Raw genomic sequence first — 14,490 nt, 5'->3', positions numbered from 1 at the left:
GTGAGATAGAATACATATAATGAGTGAGTGTAAGACAATACTAAGTAATGATTTAGTCACATGCTGCCCCTCACGCATTTTTACAAATGATTATTTTCTAACTAAATGCTTAATAGAAGAAATGCTGCCTGAACACAAGCTGTCTAATTATCTGCTCATGCTACTCTTGCTTTTCCACAAAACCCCAGTGATATTAAAGTGTAAAGACTGGGTGATGTGGGGTAGGGGGATGGGACACAGGTATCCTACAAAACATGCAGTTTATCTATGCAACATTTTTAAAAGCACCTAAATGATTCCAACTAAACCGGGGGGAGGAGCTCGATCTGGAGTTCTCTCAAGAACTGCCAGAGGCCACACACACCCAGAACATAGTCGTCATGGGCAACTTCAATTACCCAGACATTGCTTGGGAGGAACACTTGACTAAGTCAGATCGGTCACGTAGCTTCCTGACCTGTATTGAAGAGCCCTGAGTATGAAGTGCAAGGGCCAACCAGACGTAATGCTCTCCTAGACTTGGTCTTGGCCAAAGGAGACGATCTGGTGAGTGACTTGAATATAGAGGGTAGCGTGGGTGACAGTGACCATGATATCATCACGTTCACTGTCCATCACAAGGCAGGCAAATAAACTAGCAGAGTTGAAGTTTCGGATTTCAAAAAGGCAAATTACAACAGGCTCAGGGCAATAATAGGGGAAGCGATGTGGGACCGGGGACAGAAGGTGAATGGAATACATGAAGAGTGTTCGTTCCTCAAGGAAATGATCCTTGAAGCACAAAAGAAGACCATTCCCCTGCAGAAGAAATGTAGCAGAAGGGCTGGCAAGCCCTCTTGACTTAATAGGGATATCATGGTCCCCTTGAAAAAGAAGAAAGAGGCATACAGACAATGGAAACTTTACGAGCACTTGTGGTGCTCTGGCATGGTGCCAGAGGGCTGGAAATGGGCCAATGTGGCCCCCATTTTCAAAAAAGGGAGGAAAGAGGACCCAGGAAACTATAGGTCCATTAGTGTTACCTCAGTCCTGGGGAAGCTCTTTGAGAAAATTATCCAGGAGCACATCTGTGAGGGACCAGCAGGGGAGAATATGCTTAGTGGCAATCAACGTCCTCATCAAGTAGCATAAGGTCCGATGAGGGGCACACTGAAGTGCTCTGGGTTAGGATACAAGAAAGTTGAGGGGAAAGGGGCTTAATGGTGGGGGTCTACTACAGACCACCCAACCAAGGGGAAGAGCTAGTCCAGGAATTCTTACAGAGGTAGTTAGGTCAAAAGATGTGGTCATCATGGGTGACCTGAACTTTTGAGACATTTTTTAAATATATAAGGGGCAAAAAGAAGGTACTGGGTAACATGGGGCCTCTGCAAGACACACTAGGAAATCTGGTTGTCACACCAGATGACAAAGCTAACCTATTTAACAATTTCTTTGCCTCCATTTCCCTGAGCAGGGATCGGACCAGCCCACCCCCTGGGACCCCCTCAGGCCCTGGGGGAGGCGCACCCAGGCCTAGGGTCAGTGAGGATCTAGTCAGGGAACTTCTGGAAGGACTGGACATATTTAAATCAGCTGGTCCTGACGATCTCCACCCCAGAGTGCAGAGGGAATTAGCAGAGGTCATTGCAGGACCCCTGGCATGGCTTTACGAGCACTCGTGGTGCTCTGGTGTGGTGTCAGAGGACTGGAAAAGGGCCAATGTGGTTCCCATTTTCAAAAAAGGGAGGAAGGAGGACCCAGGAAACTACAGACCAGGTAGTCTTACCTTGATCCTGGGTAAGCTTTTTCAGAGAATTATCCTGGCGCATGTCCATGAGGGGCCAGCAGGGGAGGATATGCTTAGGGGCACCAACATGGGTTCATTAGAGGCAGGTCCTGTCAGACCAACCTGGTGGCCTTCTATGACCAGGTTACAAAATCCTTAAACGCAGGGGTAGCAGTGGACGTAGTCTTTCTGGACTTTAGGAAAGCCTTCGACATTGTCTCTCACCCCATTCTCATTAAAAGACTAGGGGACTGCGGCATCAACACCTACACAGTCAAATGGGTCACTAACTGGCTGGAGGGCCGCACCCACAGAGTGGCGGTGGACAGGACTTATTCACCCTGGAGGGATGTGGGCAGTGGGGTACCCCAGGGCTCGGGCCCACACTGTTCAACATCTTCATCAGCAACTTGGACAAGGGGGTAAAAAGCACCCTGTTCAAATTTGCTGACGACACTAAGATGTGGGAGGAAGTGGGCACGCTAGAAGGGAGGAATAGGCTGCAATTGGACCTAGACATGTTACAGAGGTGGGCAGATGAGGACAGGGTGGGTTTCAACACTGACAAGTGCAAGGTGCTGCACCTGAGGAGGAAGAACCAGCAGCATACCTACAGGCTGGGGAACTCCCTTCTGGTCAGTGCAGAGGCAGAAAAGGATCTTGGAGTCATTATTGATGCCAAAATGAACATGGGCCGACAGTGTGGGGACGCGGACAGGAAGGCCAATCACACTTTGTCATGCATCCACAGATGCATCTCGAGCAGGTCCAAGGAGGTGATCCTCCCCCTCTATGCAGCACTGGTCAGGCCGCAGTTGTAGTACTGCATCCAGTTCTGGGTGCCGCACTTCAGGAGGGATGTGGACAACTTGGAGCAGGTCCAGAGGAGGACCACTCGCATTATCAGGGGCCAGTAGGGCAGGCCCTATGAGGAGAGGCTAAGGGACCTGGACCTGTTCAGCCTCCACAAGAGAAAACTGAGGGGGATCTAGTGGCCTGTTACAAACTAGTCAGAGGGGACCAGCGGGCATTGGGGGAGTCCCTGTTCCCCCGAGCACTACCAGGTGTGACTAGAAATAACGGTCACAAGCTGGCAGAGGGTATTGAAGTGGTGCTGGCTTCTACCCTGGGGGTCTTTAAGAGGAGATTAGATGAACACCTTGCTGGGGTCATTTGACCCCAGTACTTTTTCCTGCCACGGCAGGGGGTCAGACTTGATGATCTGCTCAGGTCCCTTTCGACCCTACCAACTATGAAACTATGAAACCTATGAAACATGGGTTCATTAGAAGCAGGTCCTGTCAGATCAACCTGGTTGCCTTCTACAACCAGGTCACAAAAGCTTTGGACACAGGTGTCGCGGTGGACATAGTCTTTCTGCACTTTAGGAAGGCCTTTGACACCGTCTCTCACCCCATCCTCATTAAAAAATTAGGTGACTCTGATGTCGACACCTACACAGTCAGATGGGTCACAAATTGGCTGGAGGGCTGCACCCAGAGTGTGGTGGTGGATGGGCCATTTTTGACCTGGAGGGATGTGGGCAGTGGGTTTCCCCAGGGCTCGGTCCTCGGGCCCGCACTCTTCAATATCTTCCTCAGCGACTTGGACAAAGGGGTGAAAAACACCTTGTTCAAAATCGCAGATGACACTAAGATGTGGGGAGAAGTGAGCGTGCTAGAAGAGAGGGACAGACTACAACTAGATCTGGACAGGTTACAGAGATGGGCGGATGAGAACAGTACAATACGTACAAGTGCAAGGTGTTCCACCCAGGGAGGAAGAACCAGCAGCATACGTACAGGCTGGAGAACTCCCTTCTCGTCAGCACAGAGGCAAAAAAGGAATTTGGAGTCACTATTCATTCCAAGATGAACATGGGCCGCCTGTGTGTCAGGAAGGCTAACCGCACCTTGTCATGCATCCACAGATGCATCTCAAGCAGGTCCACGGAGGTGATCCTCCCCCTCTATACAATATTGGTAAGGCCGCAGTTGGAGTACTGCGTCCAGTTCTGGGCACCGCACTTCAGAAGGGATGTGGCCAGCATTGAGAGGGTCCAGAGGAGGGCCACTCGTATGATCGGGGGCAGCAGGGCAGGCCCTATGAGGAGAGGCTACGGGACCTGAACCTGTTCAGCCTCCACAAGAGAAGGCTGAGAGGGGATCTGGTGGCCACCTATAAACTTGCCAAGGGTGACCAGCAGGCAATGGGAGAGTCCCTGTTCCCCTGAGCACTACCAGGAGTAACAAGGAACAACGGCCATAAGTTGACTGAGAGTAGATTCAGGCTAGGCATCAGGAGACACTACTTCACAGTCAGGGCAGCTACGAGCTGGAACCAAATTCCAAGGGAAGTGGTGCTTGCCCCTACCCTGGGGGGTCTTCAAAAGGAGGCTAGACAACCACCTAGCTGGGGTCATTTGACCCCAGCATCCTTGCCTGCCCATGGCAGGGGGTTGGACTTGATAATCTGCTTAGGTCCCTTCCGACCCTACCGACTATGAAACTATGAAAACGTGGGACAGTCCTCAAGGAGGACTATACAACAGCGGCCCACACTTGTAGGGAGAAGATTAGAAAAGCTAAGGCGGTGAGTAAATTTACTTTAGCAACAAGAATCAAGGACCATAAGAAGTCCTTCTTTAGGTATGTAGAGAACAAAAGGAAAACAAATGGAAGCATGGGGCCACTGCTTAACACCTCAGGACAGCTGTTTACCAACACTCAGGAAAAAACTGAACTCCTGAGTGACTACTTTGCTTCAATATTTCACCAGACTAAGTGGAAAATCATGCGAGATAAGGTTAAGAGGGGGCATGGTGGAACTGACCGCCTCTCTACTGTTGATTCTGAGATGATGCATGATCAGTTAGAAAAGTTAGACATTTAAAAGTCACCAGGACTGAATACACTTCACCCGGGAGTGCTGAAGGAGCTGGCCAAGGTCATCATGGGACCTCTGGCGAAACTCCTCTAAAACTTGTGGCACTCAGAGGAGGTCCATGAAGACTGGAAGAGGGCCAATGTTGTGCCCATTTTCAAGAAGGAGATGAGACAGGACCCAGGCAACTAAAAGCCAATTAGCCTAATTTCAATTCAGGGAAAATCTTGGAAAAATTAATCAAGGAGTCTACGTACTACACTTGCAGAAGGTAGGATTCTAAATGACAGCCAGCATGGCTTCGTCATGAGTGGGTCTTTTTTTACCAGTCTCATCTCCTTCTATGACCAGGTATCTCATCACCTGGATAAGAGAGAGAAGGTCAACATTATATACCTAGACTTCCAAAAGCCCAAGTTCACTGGCCAAGTTCGTGGATGACACCAAGCTATGGGGGAACATGGTCATGCTTGAAGATAGGCTGCAGATACAGGCAGACCTGGACAGGCAGATCAGAACCAGATGAGGTTCATCACTGAAAAGTGTAAAGCGGTCCATCTGGGGTCAAACTATCCCCAACATATTTACAGGCTCGGTGGTGCTAATTTGACTAGGACCAAGACTGAATGGGACCTAAGGATGATAATAGCCCGTAACATGAACATAAGCCATTAGTGCAATGCTGTAGCCAGCAGGGCAAACAATACTCTGGCATGCATCACGTGATGCATCTCATGCAAAACCAAGGAAGTGATTCTTCCACTTTACTCAGCATTGGTGAGACTTCAGCTGGAGTACTGCATCCAATTCTGGGTGCCACACTTCAACAAGGACATGGAAAAGCTTGAAAGAGTCCAGAGAAGAGCCACCCATATGATCAGAGATTTGCAAGGCAAGCCATATAAGGAAAGGCTGAGGGATCTGGGACTCTTCAACCTAAAATAGAGAAGGCTGAGAGGGGACTTGGTATCAGCTTACCGCTACATCAGGGGACTACATCAAGGGTTCGGTGAACAACTGTTCACCCAGGCACCCTTGAGGAAAACCAGAAGTAATGGCCACAAACTCCTGGAAGACCACTTCGGGCTCAACTCTAGAAAAAACTTCTTCACAGTCAGTGTGTCCAGACTGTGGAATACACTCCTTCCAGAGGTGGTGCAATCACCTACCCTGGAAATCTTCAAGAGGAGACTGGATGGTCACCTTGCTGGGGTCACCTGACCCCAGTTGTCTTTCCTGCCTAGTGCAGGGGGGCTGGACCTGATGATCATGTGAGGTCCCTTCCAGCCCCTTACATTCTGTGAATCTGTAAGCCAAGGTATTTACATGGCTAATGCCCATTGAAATGCATTGTCATATAGTCCTCTAAGTCAGTTATTCCTAGGTATTTCAGAACTGAAGCCCTATTGACTTTCACTGAGGCTTAGGTGCCTTAGGACTTAGACAGTCTAGTCACTTAAACACTTTTGAAAATGTCACTCAAATGCTGCAAAACATAGAACTGTTCCAGGGGAATCACAATCACCCTCAGAAGAGAAAGAGTTAACCATTTCTAAGATCCAAATTCCTAAACTTAAGAAATGCATAACTGTTTATTCAATATTTTTTATTGCTAGCTTGAGGGTCTCTCTCACTCATGTACTCATGTTTCTCAGGCATATATAGTTTCTTTGTCCTGTGTGATATACACTGAAAAGTAAATGGACAGTGGTAAAGTTTCTTTAGCCAGTGTAAAATAAAGTTCATTTATAAAGGTCTTGAACAAATTCATTTTCCCAGGGGATCACTACAAAATTATTTAGCTCAAGTGTCTTTATAATTGTGAGACAAGGTTCCTTGGGTGAATTTGATATCTTTTATTAGACCAACCCAAATAGTTGGAGAATAGTTATTAAGCAAGCTTTCGGGTTCAAAAACACTTTGTCAGGCTAAGCACACTGGAGAATAGTTGGAGAATGGTTATTAAGCAAGCTTTCGGGTTCAAAAACCCTTTGTCAGGCTAAGCTTAGCCTGACAAAGGGTTTTTGAACCCGAAAGCTTGCTTAATAACTATTCTTCAACTATTTGGGTTGGTCTAATAAAAGATATCAAATTCACCCAAGGAACCTTGTCTGCCTATGTCCTTAGACCAACACGGCTAAAACCTACACCCCTTTATAACTGTGATACATTAAGACAATTCATACCATCTGAACATAGGGCTATAGTATAAAGCATGTACAAGCATGGATATTTGTTCAAGACTTTTTAATGGATTTTATTTAGACAGGGTACATTCATAATGGGAAAGACGAACAGATAGATACAGTCTGGTCTTGAACATAGTGGGGAATGGTTCAAGAAACAACCTATTCAGTGGAGAGTTCATTTGAATACCTATGAAATGGAATAGCTTAAGGGAACTATTGTTGCCAGCTGGATAAGCTCCAGGATATATATCATAAGGGTACTAGTCACCAAGGCCAGTGAGAACACCTCAAAAAAATTAGAAGGATCTCCTCTCAAAAAGACAGGATTAAAAATTACAGTGGCAACAAAGAAACAAATGTAGCTAAAGCCCCAGCCCTTCAGAAAATAGGCTGCTACAAGCAACCAGGAAGTTGCTAAGATCTTATCCTCTATTGTGGGTTTGGGTATTAAGGGATAGTCTTAAATGCATAATTTTACACAGAATTTTAAAAATATCTATTTTCACTTTTTAGACATTGGATTTCCTTCTCTGACCTTCTTCCAGAGTCATTTTTTCTAGCTCTTGGCTTGCCCCAGTAATTTCTCCTTGCATTGTTGGTAAGAGCGAATGGTACATAGCTTTGCAAACCTCATTTAAATTATATCTCTCTATTGATTTTTTGTATCCATTCATGAAAGGTGCCTATTGCAAAATATCCCAGAGCTATGGGAAAAATAAAGCAACACAGTTCCTGGAAAAATGTAAAAAATGAGCCATCCAGAAACATACAGGAGCAACAGAAAGCTCATCAGCAAAACAAATCAATTTCCAGCTTCTCTCATTATCAATAAGAGCTAGATCAGAACCATAAGCAGAGGGAGGCAGGGGGAAGCAGCACAGATACTACAATACAAGACCTAGAAAAAATCGTCAACATCAAAGCATAGAATTTACTACTTATGCCAAACAAATAATTCCAGCGACTGGTAGAAATAGTAGGTTCTATATGGACTAGCTAACACGAAAGACGTGACACCATCTTGTTACCAAATTTGCCCATTACTTTGGGGTGTGCTCATTTATTAGGGATAGTTTCTAGGGTCTTGGTGATTCTGTCAATGTGCTGCTTGTGTTACTATACGGAGCTGTATCTCTCCCTTCTGCAAGCCCTCACCCCTAGTGGAGCTATCTTGCAGGACTCAGTCTCAATGGGGCTGGGTTCCTCCAGTCCCCAAATCAGTCATACACACAAACGCACACAAATTAACGTGACACGCCTGACCTGGCCGGGCTGATCAGCATGGACAGGCTGACACCCTCATATGCCCAGAATCAGTTCATAAGAGCAACAATAAAATGCAGTCAGACACAAGCACACAGGTAAACAGAATCCCTCTGAGTCTGGCTGGGTGTCCAGCTGACACCCTCATGGGCCAGCATTCAGTTCATAAGGGCACGTCTGAGTCAAACTGGGTCAATCAGCCTGTACAAGCTGATCCCCTTATGTGTTTCAAACTCAGCACGTCCCAATCTTTGGCCTCTTGATGAGCAGACCCCACAATATTTTTGGGCTTCACAGGGATCTTTAGCATAGGTAAAAGAAGCGTTGCTGCACAGCACGGGGGGAAAGAGAAACAGAGAAGGAAAAATATAGCCAATTACTACCAGTTTGACTATAAAAGTTATTTATTGCTAAGCATATGAAATATATAATGGTACTAGTAGTAAGAGACATACAAAAGAAAAACAACCACAAACAATTACAATACTACCCTGGTTTCACTAAGTATTTGGGGAAACTTAGCTCAAGCTTAACTAATACAGTTCAGGTTCAGAAGTTTATGCCTAGAGAGAAAAGAGAGAGAGAGAGAGAGAGAGAGAGAGAGAGAGTGCTGGGATCTCACCACACAAGGTACTCAGGCTGCAGAGCTGACAGGCACAGTCCTTGAAGGGAGATGATCTGTTCTTCCAGCATCCCAAGAACAACAGGGGATGATGGTGTCAGCACAGGAGTTTTCTTCTTTCTTCTTCTTTCCTTCCTTCTTCTTCCTTCTTCTTCTCCTTCTTCTTGAAGCACACACACTTTTTACAGATTTTTATACCCTCAGTTCAGCTGCTTAGAAGAATCCTTAATTGTATAAATCATTGTCTTTTCTATTGACAAGGGGTTATCTGGTTTGGAACATCTCAAGAAACTGATTGATAATCAGGAAACACTTAAGATTAGGGAGTAACCAAATACTTGGGAGCCAGCTTGAAATTCCTATGGATAGCAGATATACTGATGGGATATCTCATGGTTTCTTCAGAAACAATAGATAGCTTGCAGCATCAGGATTTTGGATTTTCACTTGTTGTGCACAAGCCTCAGCTTAGCATGACTTTTCCAGATCTTACTATAGTCTTTTAACAGACTTAAAGCAATTATTGCGGTGCTCATAACCTTTTGTGGAGAGGACTCCCACCAGTCATCTCGAGAAAAGTATGACAACACCTGTGATTAGGGCTCCAGTGGGCTGGATGCTGTGATGAACCCTTAACCATTGTTCAAATGTTGCGCCCATACCCCCTCTGACTCGGTCTCTTGCCTCAGCATTCCCTAACCCAGCAATCGAGTTTTAGTCAATCAAGTTTAAATAGGCCTCCCATAGTGGGACCGGGGAATGTACGGCCCGAGATGCCTATTAAACTTAGAGGGGGGGGAGTCCTTAGTAAATCCACATTAGAACTGGTCTGATAAATGCTGAGCTGGGTGTGTGTGAACATGGGTTGATTAACATTTAGAGCACAGATTCCCCATCATGCGGTGCTCCCCTGCTTCTCTGGTCCCAGAATTCACTGCAGTCTCTGCTTCAGGCTTTCTGTTCTCCATCTCTCATGTAAATGAATGGTCATCTGGTTCCATCTTGGATGCAAATGAGACCTAGGGCAGTTGGTTCACTCTTGTCACCCTTATCTTGAGGGTCTTAGGTGCGTCTCTCACTGCATCTTAATCAGTTTCGTTTACGTAGAGGAGAGGAGGGGGGGGGTGAGTCCTTTGTGAGTCAGACAGACTGCATCCTGTGCCAGGGTTGCCCAAGAACACACAGCTGAGACGTAACAATCTAGCCAGTGTGCCAAGGATGTGACAAGTGTGCCAAGAAGACCATCTAGTCAAGGACAGAGTGAGAGCCAAGTACTTCAAATAGCTCTTGCTGAACCAAATCTCTCTACTTCAGTTTTCCTAAAGAAACAAGCATAGCAGTAATTACCTACCTTGCTTACATATCTGACAGCCATGTCATAAGAATTAATAAGACAGTATTTGTACAGTGATACAAAATATTATGAAAATACTAAGCAGACTTCTTTAGGCTTAGTTCTATCTTGAACTGGTACAGCCCCAGTGGTCCTGACACTGCCATTCTTTTTTCATCTTTGTTTTACTGTAGATGCCCTCTTCAAGCCTTTCTTGTGAGGGATACTTCTGGCGTACACTGAAATTTTCCAAAGTTTCTAATGATTCTGGAGTCCCAATGAGACAGTCCTGAAAGGTGCCTAATTCCCATAGGTTGGGTGCTCAGCACTTCCTGAAAATTATACTTCAAAGATGTACTTTTAACAAAAAGTTGGGCACCCTTAAATACTAATGGCTGAAAATCTTGGCCAGCAGAATTGACCTTCATGGGTGTTGTGCAGCAAATTCCAGCTGAAGTCAATGGAACTGTCCCTTATACCGAGAGACGATTACCATAAAGCAGTACAGAAGTGCTCACCTACTGTCCTGCCCCACTTCAGTCACAGTACAGGTATTCCAAGTTGAAAGTTCACCTTCTGCATGTGCTTCATCCCTCCCTGAATACTCTGCCGTTAGCTAATCAACTCACAGAAATAGGTCTTCCTTCTCTTTTGGCTGTTTCATCCAGGGATCTCACTGTTTCTTCCAATCTTATTTCATGCACATAAAACATGAAAGAGGAAGAAAAGAAAAATATATTGTCGTCTTTATGCACCATGCAAAAATATATACAAACATGCAGCACAGTTTAATTCAGGGCTTTGTTTGCATGAATTTAATATTCATAATGTACCTATTTTTGTTTTAGCGTTCGCCATGAATATAACTGAAAAATTGCTTCTGATTATAGACAAAAAAGAAAAAGAATGTTAACACTGAAACAAATAAACACTGACTGTGTGGTAAATAGAATACACTAAAGGATTTAATTCCCTAAATGAAAGGGTTGGGGGGAGGGGGGGGCAGAGTATCTCTACTATTGAATTCAATTGAATTGATTTCAGTTACTGTCTGTGGTTGTAGTTTCCTACAAATAATTTACAGTGGAAATGTAGTTTTTGCTGTACAAATGGTTGTGGACTAAGTATAAAACTGGAAGCTTTTCTTCTCCTACTGAAATGTAGGAATAAATTCATGTCTTGTCTCCTGTGTAGTGCATTAGTGACTCTCGTTATTTCTACCAGTGGCTTCTATCCAACTGAACTGGATGGTTTCTAAAATAGAATAAAATCCAGGAGAAAGAAGAAAGGTCAAAAGTGAACAGTGAGGCTCTAATTGATGAGGGGCTTGCCCTGCCCTGTGGGAGTCATTAATCATGGTCTAGGAAAAAACCACACACCTCTCTGCTCCCTGCACAACCCAGCCCAGCAAAACATATTACACCCATGATCATTTCTGCACATCCCAGCATTGGAAATACAATGCCTCATTACTGTCCTTACACATCCAAATATGATGAACAATATACATTTCATCTGTAACTGCCCTTGCACACTCCAACACAGTAAAATATACACAGCATCTTTCTTCCCTTATCATGACCCACAATACATTGCACTTTTTCTCTCAGTTCCAGGACCCCTGAAAGTTTCTCTATTTGATGAAAGTGGCAGCCACTGCTCCTCCCTCCCTACTTCTGACTGACTCTTGAGTATTGTTCCACATCAGCCATGCCCACTTCCAGCCATCAGAACTCTCCCCTCAGAGCAGCATTGAGAATCATCCCTGTCTGCATTGAGAGAAAAAATGTGCTTCTCTCCATCAGGACAGATTAAGACTAGATTCATTCTGCTGGGCCATCCTCTTAGAGCACAGCAGAACATGCCAAAAGTAGTACGTGGAGTAACATGCCACTTCCTGAAATATGCAACTGTGTGTAGGAAGGGAGTAGGGAAGAGGCAGGAGAATTGTTATAGTGATGATGTGAGGGTATGAGTACACATGCACAAGGTCACTTGGTGTCTAATAGACAAGGCTACAGGTAAAAGGCCTAGAGCTGATTCTCCTGCCTCAGCAGATAAATAAACTCCTCAAAGAAAGAATCTGGTCTCGGGGTTCCATTTCTACCTCGCCCATTCACTCTGTGGGTTCTTGGGTATGACCCTAATTGCCCCCAATTAAATAAGTAGTCCCTAAACATGGGTGTCCACCTGAAGACATCACCAGGCTGATTTTCAGAGAAGCTGAACAGCTGCAGCTCCAAAACCCCTGACACCTTGATAATCAAAGGTCTCTTATAGAAGGAGACCCTGACCTTCTCAGGTCATCACTGCCCCGCCTGGAAAAGAAAATTGACAACACTTGATTACCTTCAGAAAGGATTTTGTGACCTATGGATGCAACAACAGTGTACTCAGCTTTCAAAAGAGCTGAGACCCAGATATTTCAGGGGCTCAGTGCCAACCCAGTCAGGACAATGGCACCTAAACAAGATTGTCAAATGGAACCTCAATACAACAAAACTGATTTTCAGTAGAGGATTCTGCCCAGTGGGTCTCATTCGGGCATGTATGGACAACTTGGCTGAAAAAAATAATGCTCTCTGTGCTCTGTTGAAAAGCTGCCCCCCAAGAGCACAAGGTATTTATTGTTAACATTTATTTTATTATACAATATTGCAGGCAGTTCAGACGGATTGTATCCCCTGGCAGTTTTATGCAACTTTTTTTTTCCATATTCATTAGAAGGAAAATAAAGTGCTTGCAAAGTCTAGGAAGTCCCCAACTGCAGTTAAATCCAGAGCATTTCAGGGACTGTTCCTTCAGGAAGGCATAAAGATAATTTACATTCTGACCTAGATTCCTGCCCCAAATGTATATTCCTGGATATGAAATGACATTTCATTTGTTCAAGGTTTTTTTTCCCCTGCAACCCTACAAACCTAAAAAGGTACCAGAGGAAAAAAAAACAGAAAAAAAGAACAGATTCATTTCCTGATGCAGCACACGTGTAATTTTGAGCAGGTGAATAGTCCCAGCAAGGTCACTGGGACTCTGTGTTTGTGTAGTTAAGCACATATTTAAGGGTTTCACTAAAAAGAAGTCTAGGCCTCACTGTTAACCAAGCCCTTAGTCCATAAATAGCTAACATCTCATTTCATAATTACAGATCAATTTTTTTAGGGTGTCCTAGGGATGGTATTTGTAACTAGCTCAGGATCTCTATTCCATTCAGTCCTTAGTACAGGCCTTCCCTCTTGGGCAACTTGGCTATCACTGCGAGAAAAGTCTTCTCTGTACCTCTGGTTTGGAACCATCTTCCTACGTTACTGTGCTATATCTCACTATCTCCTTTCACATCTCCTCAGAACACCCAGATTTACTCCCTTGCCTATAAATTAGGTAGGAATACAGCAAATTCCAGACTAGACAAGACAAAAGTCAATGATCAGAGGGTTGTTTTAGTCTAGTACCCTGTCTCTAACAGAGGGCAGCACCAGCTGTTTCCAAGGGAGAAACCTGGTACTAACCAGTGATAGGATAACCAGGAAAAGCAGCTCCTTTGCAACTCATAGTTGGACACATGCATATTACAAAGACACAAAAGAGACCTAATACTTCACCATACTATGAATATTAAAAAGATTAAAGCAACAGAGAAAAGCCTTCATGAACTGTGAAAAGGAGGCCAAAGAGACTTCTCTCAAGTGCAGTCAACAGCACCTTGTTCCAACATTGACAGTCATTCACTGTAGAGAGGTGGATGAGTGGGAGCAAACACAGAAACTAGCAAAAACACTGGCTAGCATCTTTGAATATGAATGTGATAGGCTGAGGACTGCCCCTCAGCCACTTAGTGCCCAGCAGATCACTGCAAATAGTCATCTCTTGTAGATAACAGAGGTCTACTCTTCAGCTGAGTATAATCATGTAACAAATGTCTGACCTGCTGATTTCATTTAGTTAAGAGATACATGTCCTCTAAGTTTTCCTGAAGAGTATCACTCTTTAAAAGCTCTGTATTTCTCTTCCCGGAGCAGGTGCACAAGCAGCAGCTACTTTATCTCAGTGGAGGTATTTGGATACTATATGAAACTCTAATAGAGCCAGAAAAGAAAGTTTGGTGACTCCTGATCCCAAATGCTAACCTGTCCTAACAAACAGCAGAGCCCTCCCAGAAACCTAGTAGCCACCACAGAGAGATGGGGACAGAGAGAGAGAGCTGTGTTAGTCTATAAAGGTGCAAAACTTTCTTGCCTTGTGCCACAAATAGAGGCAGCATTTGACGACGGTTATCCCAACACTATCACCAGTTCCCCCCATGCATACAGTGATGACATGTGCCTTGGGCCTTGTCTGTATTGAGGTGCCTGCATCATCCACACAACTGCAATACTGCGGACATGGAAAGGCAGGACTTGCATCAGTTACACTACTTCATGATTTAGCTCTA

At 44.8% G+C, this 14,490-nt stretch overlaps 1 long non-coding RNA gene across 1 annotated transcript; it reads right to left on the bottom strand.

Moving 5' to 3' along the window:
- Positions 1-8,148: 8,148 nt before the first annotated feature.
- On the bottom strand, positions 8,149-13,899 carry LOC109283305 (uncharacterized). The gene is made up of 2 exons (XR_002090420.2): positions 10,577-13,899; positions 8,149-10,044 (listed from the first exon to the last, which is right to left on the bottom strand). It is a non-coding gene; the product is annotated as an uncharacterized LOC109283305 (long non-coding RNA).
- Positions 13,900-14,490: the final 591 nt, after the last annotated feature.

This window comes from Alligator mississippiensis, chromosome 8 (genome assembly GCF_030867095.1).
Source record: "Alligator mississippiensis isolate rAllMis1 chromosome 8, rAllMis1, whole genome shotgun sequence".
Classification (NCBI taxonomy): Eukaryota; Metazoa; Chordata; order Crocodylia; family Alligatoridae; genus Alligator; species Alligator mississippiensis.
The sequence above is the reverse complement of the archived record's forward strand: the minus strand, read 5'-3'. Positions and strand labels throughout refer to the sequence as shown.